Here is a 10,056-nt window from a genome sequence, read left to right as displayed (position 1 = left end):
AGAAATAGGACAAGGACATCTGGGCCAGTGCACTCAAGAATCTTGAAATCCTAGGGATGCCTGGGTGGCTCAGTTGGTTGAGCGGCTGCCTTCGGCTCGGGTCATGATCCCAGCATCCTGGGATCGAGTCCCACATTGGGCTCCTTGCTCGACGGGGAGCCTGCTTCTCCCTCTGCCTCTGCCTGCCTCTCTGTCTGCCTGTGCTCGCTCGCTCGCTCTCCCTCTGTCCCTGACAAATAAATAAATAAAATCTTAAAAAAAAAAAAAAGAATCTTGAAATCCTAGATTTTCCTGAGTGCTCTAGGCTTACAGAAGTGGCCTAATTGTCTTGTTAAAAAGCTAGTACTCCCTCATTGCTTGAAGAACATACAGAGACCTCTGACTTATAAGACAACAGATGTCCCACTCAGGAACTTTCCTTATGTTCCTTCCTGGACACCAGAACATTGGTGATAGCAGAACAACATTGGATAGGGAGGGTTTGTCACTATGAAAGCACTATCTCATGATATGAAGGACCCTGGCAAGAATCGTGAAGGCAGTGCTAACACTCTACTAGGATGCTCTTAGAAACTCAGAGAAAATTCTTTTATTAAAAAAAAGGTGGGGGCGCCTGGGTGGCTCAGTGGGTTAAGCCTCTGCCTTTGGCTCAGGTCATGATCTCAGGGTCCTGGGATCAAGCCCCGCATAGGACTCTCTTCTCAGTGGGGAGCCTGCTTCCCCCTCTCTCTCTGCCTCTCTGCCTCCTTGTGATCTCTCTCTGTCAAATCAATAAATAAAATCTTAAAAAAAGAAACCTCAGAGAAAGCAATAGCCCATACTGAGTGGCAGGAACGACAGGACTACTGTGGAAGATGGTGGAAGAAGGGGTGATCAAAGGAGTCAATAAGTGGCTATGCTAAAATAAATAGTCAGTGCTAAATATTCAATAAATATTCACTGCCAAAAACTAAGCAGTTAATTATGTTCCATGGGGAGGCTCAGAGGATACTCTGTTTCCTAAAGCTATAAGGAATGTGAGAGAAGCACCAGCATCCCTGAATAGGACTGAGGCTAGGGTGAAGTGAATGAGGTACTTGCCTCGGGTGCAAAACTAAAGAGGGGACCAAAAAGCTTTGTAACCAATATAATCTTTAAATATATTTTTAAAAATTGAAATTAGTGCAGAAAAATCCATATCAACAAGATAAAATCTTAAATAAAGGCAGGATCAATATTACTGATTTTTCCTTTTTTTTTTTTTTGATTTTATTTATTCATTTGACAGAGATCACAAGTAGGTAGAGAGGCAGGCAGAGAAAGAGGAGGAAGCGGGCTCCCAGGGAGCCCGATGCGGGGCTCAATCCCAGGACCCTGGGGTCATGACCTGAGCCAAAAGCAGAGGCTTTAACCCACTGAGCCACCCAGGTGCCCCCTGATTTTTCCTTTTGCGTCAGGCTCCAATATGGCCTAGGGTGGCTGTCCCTTATAGGCCTCAGGTGATAGTAGCAAATAGCGTACAGAGCTAAGCTCCATGAGAGCAGTGGGGATGATGGGATCCCAAAGCAGAGGCCAAGTGGTGATGCTTAACCATCAAAAGCAAGGTGGGGACAATTATAATTAGCACACGGTTGGAATGGGAATGGCTGCCTGGGGGGCGCTGACCTGTAGAACGATATTTAGATGGTTAATACAGTAGGATGTCCTTAGAGGCAAATTGATGGGCAGCGTAGGAGGGTGTTGTTAAATCTGTTAGAACTGGGAGAAATTGAGGATGAATGTTCAGGAGGCTGAAGGCAGCTATTCCAGTTAGAGAAAAAAAAAAAAAGTGATTCTTTAGTTTTCAGACCTTAGAATGATTTGATTTTAGACCATTTGATTGAAAGAGAAGCTAGGTCCTCCAGGAAGTACCATGTAACACCAAAGTATGCATTAATGAATCCCCTAGTACTTCTCCAAAGGCAACTATCCTATTGCTCTGGTAACTATACCTTGGGAAGAGTGGAGTAATCTAATATGTTGAGGGCCATGGACACAGAGTCCAAGTTGATACTGAGACACAGAGTGTGGTAGCCTGTTAGAATGGTGGTAGATAGGGTCAGAAATGGAGTCCTGGCCCAGGTCTGTCTGGCTCATGGTGTCCAGAGTCATTTTCTAAGTTCCTAAATGTGTAAATGTAATGAACATACTTAGAAGTTGGCCAAACTTCCATGTAAGTACAATAGCCTGTAGAATAAATATGGGGAAGGCTACTAAATAGCTCCCCCAACACCCTGCTAAGATAGTAAATAAAAAACATTATTATATTCTAGGAAATATGGCAGAGATTAGTGCCTTAAAGACCTAAAGCATGCAAGGGTACTGGTTCACATTATATTTACACTTCAGTCAGGCCCTTACAAAGCTCACACATACCCTGGAGGATGACAGTGAATTATCACATTCAACCAAGTAGTATCCTCAGTTGTGTCAAGTGTGGTATCTAGCACAGATTAACAGATTAACACGTGTTCTGGACTGCCTGCGTGGCTCAGTCAGTTAAGTGTCCGACTCATGGTTTTAGCTCTGGTCATGATCTCATGGGTCATAGGATCGAGCCCCACATCAGGCTCTGCATTCAGTGGGGAGTCTGCTTGAAGACTTCCTCCTTCTGCCCCTCCCCCTCCACTCTCTCTCCCTCTTTCTCTCTCTCAAATAAATAAATAAATAAATAACGTTAAAGAATTGTTTTCAATCCCTAATGATATGGAGGATTTAAAACTGTGTGCATTCTCCTGGGCTGGACAACAGTGTACATTTTAAGTTTTACCCCTGGATTATGTTAACTTCCCTATAATACCATCTATCATAATAACTCTATCATAATACAGTCTTTTTTTAATATAGTCTTTTTTTTAAAAAAGATTTTATTTAATTAACAGAGAGAGCAAGTACGAGCCAGGGGGAACAGCAGAGGGAGAAGGAGAAGCAGACTCCCTGCTGAACAAGGAGCCCGACGTGGGCTCAATCCCAGGACTCCAGGATCATGACCTGAGCCAAAGGCAGTTGTTTAACTGACTGAGCCACCCAGGTGCCCCAACTCTACCATAATATAATCTTAACCAATATGGACAGCTGGACATAGAGCACAACATTGTATTAGTCCACCATGCTGATGCATTATGTTAATCCTGTTAATAAGACTAGATGACCAGGAAATGGTAAGTACATGGAGGCCTTCAGAAGCCATGTACTCTAGAGGGTGGGAGATAAATCCGTAGAAAATAAAGGGTCTGCTCCGTTAGTGATAATTTTAGGGCAGGATTTCTCTACTGTGGCACTATTGACATCCTGTGCCGAAATTTTCTAGTTTGGAGAGCTGTGCAACATAGGATGCTGTGCAGTATCCCTGACCTCTAGATGCCAGTGATTTCTCCCTTTAAGTTGCTCTAGGTCTTACAGTCCAGCTTAGGAAGACAGACCCATAGAAACCACAATAACACAAAGTTATTACTTAGAGGTCTGTGGCATTTCAGGAGCATGGCAAAGCATGCAATCTTTACCTAACTCCTAGGGGGAGATTCCTGGGTAGGTGACATTGGGTCAGTCTAACAGGTTGAGGAGAAGTTAGCCAACTGAAAGAGGGTAGAGGAGATGGGGTTGGAAATAGGAAGGAGGACCCTCTAGGCAGAGGATAGAGCTGTGCCAACCAAAAATGTCTCTAGACGTTGCCAGGTATCCCTAGGAGATAAAATCATTTCCAGCTGAGAACCCCTGTTTTGGGGGCATAGTGGCCTGGAGCATGCCTGGACATCCCCTCCAAAGTAAAGGACAAACTAATGCATCTTGTCTCCTATCACTAAAAAGGAAGCATGAGGCTTAGTAGGTCTCTTTGGGTTCTGGGTGGCATCAAAAACTGATGTACTGTGGCTGTTGTTACCATTATTGCCAACTTGTTGACTCTGGTACCTGCTGACAACACAGCACCTGTCATTGACCCAAGGACTCTAGTCTCCCCAACATTCCTTACTCTTCTTCATGAATCCTACTATTCCTCCGATTCTTATATACCGCCTTCCTCTACCTCCTACCAATTTCTTAGTTTAACTAGTGACAACAGTTAGCCTAAAGTGAATCATTAATGATAATGTTTCTTGCTTTTTATGTACATCTATCATGGAGAATCCAGTAGCAAAAATTATGTAGTTGCTCCCCCTGTGTTAGCTAACAGAGGCAATATAGAGCAGGGAAGTTTAGAAGCTATCTTCATTCAACATTCATTCATTCATTCATTCATTCAACAGTGTAGTAGTACTGCAGGTTCCTATGGTACCATCTTGTCTCCTGCCGTTTTCCCCGCATCCCTTATGTCACTCTGGAGACATACAGACCTCAAGTTCATTCCCACCTTGGCACATTTGCACTTACTATGTCTGAAATACTCCTCTCCCCAATCTTCATTCCCTTATTTCATTTAACTATCTGTTCACATGTCATCTCCTTGGATATCTCACCATTTCTGTTCATATTATACTTCCATCCTGACCCCTCTCCCTCCCTCATTCTGCTTTTTCTTCATAGTATTTGACAGTACCTGAATTTACACACACACACACACACACACACACACACACACACACACACACAGAGTTACTAATCTCTCTCCTTCAGAGAATCTACGCTCCATGAGGACAGTGTCTTATTCACCATTATATTCCCAGCATCTAAAATAACATCTGGCAATTCTACTACTAGGTACTTTCCCAAAGAGTATGAGAACCCTAATTCTAAAAAATGTATACACCCCATGTTCACTGCAGCATTATTTACAAGAGGCAAAATATGGAAGCAACCCAAGTGTCCATCATACAAGAATGGATTAAAAAATAGATGAATGGATAAAGAAGATGTGTTGTATATATAAAATGGAATATTACTCAGCCATAAAAAGAATGAAATATTGCCACTTGCAGCAACATGGATGGATCTGGAGGTATAATGCTAAGTGAAATAGTCAGAAAAAGACAAATACGATATTTCACTCATATGTGGAATTTAAGAAAGATATGAACAAAGAAAAAAAATGAACAAGAACAACAAAAAACAACAACCAGACTTTTAAATATAGCAAACAAACTGGTGGTTGCCAGAGGCGAGGTGGGTGGGTGAAGGGATTAAGAGTCCACTTATCGTGATGAGCACTGAGTGATGTACAGATTGCTGAATCAGTGCACCTGAAGCTAATATAACCCTGCACGTTAATTATACTGGAATAGAAAAAGAATAAGTTAGCTAAACATGAGTTATGGATCTATATGGATATATAACTAGGATGATTCTACTTACATAAAAGTTTAAAAAACAAGCAAAATCAAACAGCATATTTGATAACATACACACGTAGTAGAATTATAAAGAAGTACAAGATAATAATTAACACAAAATTCAAAAATGGAGGGGGGGCGCCTGGGTGGCTCAGTCGTTAGGTCATGATCCAAGGGTCCTGGTATCAAGCCCGCATTGGGCTCCCTGCTTGGCAGGAAGCCTGCTTCTCCCTCTCCCACTCCCCCTGCTTATATTCCCTCTTTCGCTGTCTCTGTCTCTGTCAAATAAATAAATAAAATCTTTTTAAAAAATTCAAAACTGGGTATTTTGAGTATGACTGGTAGAGCTATAACTAAGGCAAGGCATACTGGAATCAGCACACGAAAGACTGATAATGCTCTTGGATAGCAGCTGCATAGGAAATTGTAATGGACATAATCTGTATATACAACGTGCTCCATAATTTAACTTGAAAAATAATGTCTGGGGCTGCCTGGGCGGCTCAGTGGGTTAAAGCCTCTGCCTTTGGCGCAGGTCATGGTCCCAGGGTCCTGGGATCGAGCCCCACGTCGGGCTCTGCTCAGCAGGGAGCCTGCTTCCTCCTCTCTCTCTGCCTGCTTGTGATCTCTGTCTGTCAAATAATAAAATCTCTAAAAAAAAAGTTTAAAAAAATTAAAAAAAAGAAAAATAATGTCTGGTACACAATAGGTCCTCATTAAATATTTATTAGTAGGTCCTTGATATATATTTTTTGAATGAATGGTGAAATTTGCCTTTGGCATTTATTTTTTTTAAGATTTTTTATTCATTTGAGAGCAGGGGCAAGGTCAGAGGGAGAGGAAGAAGCAGACTCCCCACTGTGCAGGGTACCCAGCATGGAGCTCGATCCCAGGACTCTGGGACCTGAGCCAAAGGCAGACGCTTGACCAACTGAGCTTCTCAGGTGCCCTGCCTTTGACCTTTCTATCAACCAGGTTTTCACTGGAGAAACAGACCACCAGGAGATACGTATTAAGAGATTTATTGCAGGGAATTGGTTTATACAGTTGTGGACACTGGCTAAGAAAGTCCAAAATCTGAAGGCCAGACCATCAGTAAGGGCAGGTTGGAATTTTCCAGCACAGGATGAAGTTGCTGTCCACAGGTAGAATTTCTTCTGCATCAGCGAAGCCTAAATTCTGCCGTTAAGGCTTTTCAACTGATTGAATTAGATCTACCCAGCTTATCTAGGACAATTTCCTTTACTTAAACTCAAGCATCGTGTACTTAAAGCACATCTACAAACACCTAGGTTGGTATTTGTTTGAATAACTAGGGACTGTAGCTTAGCCAAGTGACACATCACACCATTCCAGGCACCAAATGCTTCTTTCTGGGCCACAATCCCTAGCAGACTTTGAATCTAGATACTTCACCATTATGAATCAGAGAGAGCTCTCAGTTGACTTTTAACTGGAAAAAGAAGCTAGTTAATGAATTCACACTGAGATGTTAATATACTGCTGTTCTGTTCTAGTTAGGCCTAAAATAGCTGGAACAAAGAGACATCTCCCCAAGTCAGTTCAAGAAAAGCAGTACTAATTTTTTTTAAAGATTTTATTTATTTGAAAAAAAAAAGGATTTTATTTATTTGAGAGAGAAAAGACAGGAGCAGGGGGGAGGGTAGAGGGAGAAGCTGACTCCCCACTGAGCAAGGAACCCAATGCAGGACTTGATCCCAAGACCCTGGGATCATGACCTGAGCCAAAGGCAGATGCTTAACCCACTGAGCCACCCAGACAGAGGAAAAGCAGTACTATTTAAAGAATGGGCCATTAGATGGTTGGGGCTGGCGATGGTTCTGGATTTAGGGTCACTGTGGGGACTTGAACAGCAGGAATTTGCGATCCCTCAGTCTTGTCATTAAAATGATATTTTCTTTTGATTCTTTCTGTTTCAATAGCAACTGATAAGTCCTTTTCATACTTCCAGTTCAAATTTCTAAGAGAAAGAATCTTAACTTAGCCAATAACTTTTATTTCTATGGGTAGAAATGTCCTGTATTCCAAACCAGGTTCTAGGTAGCTGGCCAGGTGCCTTTCTCTTCGAAGAGAACATCCCAGTGCTGTTTTCCTGAGCAGAGACTTTGGTCAGATAGCTGAAGCTAGAAGGAAAAGTCAGGCATGACAGGCACACTGACTGACATATTTAGAACATCACCTCAAGGTTATCTCTTATTTAACTGAGTAATGAATTAAATTTTCAGAAATGAGATTCTGTAGTTTTGGAACTTTAGGCGTAACTGAAAGGGAGATAGAAAGTTTTGGATTTTCGGCCTTGGGTAGGGAGAGTCTGATTCCTTTGATATGAGGCATCTAGGAAACATTACACCTCAAGATTGTGGGCCACTTATCCATAACAGTCCTTATTTTACCTGAGAAAAGATGGGCTTGGGGGCACCTGGGTGGCTCAGTCAGTTAAGCCGCTGCCTTTGGCTCCGGTCATGATCCCGGCATCTTGAGATGGAGCCCTGCATTGGGCTGCTTGCTCAGTAGGGAGTCTGAGTCTTCCTCCCCCTACTCTTGTGCTCTTGCTTTCTCTCTCCCTCCCTCTCAAAGACACAAACAAACAAATAAATAAAACCTAAAAAAAAAAGATGGGTTTGATTAACTGTCAGTGGTTTTCCTATAGCACAGAACTTTAAGGCCTATTTTATAGTTTTATCCCCAAAGGTTCATTGAGCAAGTTACAACTAGCATTTAACATTCTGCAAAATTATTGTAACTTGTTTTTTGTTCAGAAAAATTATGTATGCTTGCTACTTTGCAATATTTTTTTGAGACTCAGAAAAGCTAGCCTCCAAGTACCCATGATTAAGAAAGGAATGGGGGTGGTTGGCTGGCTCAGTCGGTAGAGCATGTGACGCTTGATCTTAGGGTCCTGAGTTCAAGTCCCATGATGGGTGTAGAACTTATTTGAAAAGAAGAAGAATGGGTTTACCTTTTAATTGGATTATATCACTGTCAATTGTCTGGGTTTTAAAAAGATCAGATCACCTTTTCTAACCTGTGAAACAGAAAACTTCACCAGAAAAGAGCAGGAAATGTATTTTAATTGCTATCTGAATATAGTTAATTAATATTGAAAATGGAAAGTAAAAGGTACTTATTGAAAAACCCTTGTTAACTTACTGTCAGAATGTCTAAGTCATTATTTTATTAAAGACAAATTAGTCTTTAGAAGAAGACTAAAAGAAGGGAATCTCTCTTGATCTTTGTCAAATTTTTTCGTATCTCACTATCCCATATATGCCTTTGTCCTACAAAAGTTAACTTAATACCTAGTTACCTAGAGAAATATGCATATAATACATTGTGGCCAGCAGGTCCAGCTTCTATTTTGGAAAGACAAAGGACATGTGATACCTACTTTGCACATGCTTTTTATTTCATCTCCTTTTTCTTTTTTTTTTAAATAGTTTATTTTTAGAAATCTCTACACCCAACATGGGGCTTAAACTCAGCACCCTGAGAAAAAGAGTCACATGCTCTTCCAACTGAGCTGACCAGGCACCCCACCTTTAATACATTCTTTGTGTGTGTATTTATAAAAATATGTGCTCATAGCAAAGTATCAGGAAAATGCTAAAAATTATTTTATAAGTTCATAATTTCATCATTCATAAACATCTACTATTAACACTTTGGTAAATTTCCTTTGCATATATATATATATATATTTTTTTTTTTAAGTTAGGGTTTTTTTTTTTTTAAGATTTTATTTATTTATTTGAGAGTGAGAGAGAGAATGAGAGGGAAGAAGGTCAGAGGGAGAAGCGGACTCCCCATGGAGCTGGGAGCCCGATGTGGGACTCAATCTGGGGATTCCAGGATCATGACCTGAGTTGAAGGCCGTAGCTGAACCAACTGAGTCACCCAGGTGCCCTCCTTTGCATATATTTTTACAGGACAGTAATTGCCTTGTAGAGACAAATTTATCTTTTTTTTTTTTTTTCTAAATAGAGCCAACAAATGCAATGACCTTGTGATTTTTTTTGTCGACATGGATGGATTTTTTTATATTGCTGATTATTGATGCATATTAACACTCTTCTGTAATTCCTTATTTCCCAGGCATCCCTTTTTCCTTTTATTATTTTAAAATATGCTATTTTGTACATATAAAAGAATATACATAATCTATGGTGTAGGTTATAAACCATGTAAGGAATATCCGTGGGCCCTCTGCTAATCCAAGAACTGGAGTTTACCAATAATTTGTATAATAACCTACGTTCTTCTCTTTCCTCCCCTTCCTCCAACTATTGTTTAACCTAAATTGAAACAACTAAATTAAAAATTGAAAATTTTATCCCATCAAATTGATTTTTTTCATTGATGCTAATAAAAATCCCAGTTTGTTACCAAGGTTTCTACTGTTTGTGTTGTGACTATCACACAGCCAGGTGAACTGGTTCCTTTGTGACAGCTTTAACCTTAACCCTCCCTGGTTTTCCTAGGCTGCTTCCTCTACCAACTTCCCTTCTAAGTTATGTTCTTTTTCATTTCTAAAGTCCAAGGCCGGTGTGACAGTTAAGAACTATGCTCGTGTAACTGATGCATAGAAAAAAAAAAAAAAAGACAGCCATATTCCCATCTTTTAAAAATTCCTCATTTAAGAATGACATTTAGGATGAAGAGAGGCATTTCATCACTGTTACTGCTGACCATCCGTGGTTTTCTAAGAACCTATAAAGTTTTTTAACTCTATAACTTTATAGGTTCTTTTGGCTTT

This window comes from Mustela erminea, chromosome 8 (assembly GCF_009829155.1).
Source record: "Mustela erminea isolate mMusErm1 chromosome 8, mMusErm1.Pri, whole genome shotgun sequence".
Lineage (NCBI taxonomy): Eukaryota > Metazoa > Chordata > Mammalia > Carnivora > Mustelidae > Mustela > Mustela erminea.
This window is presented reverse-complemented; position numbering follows the sequence as displayed.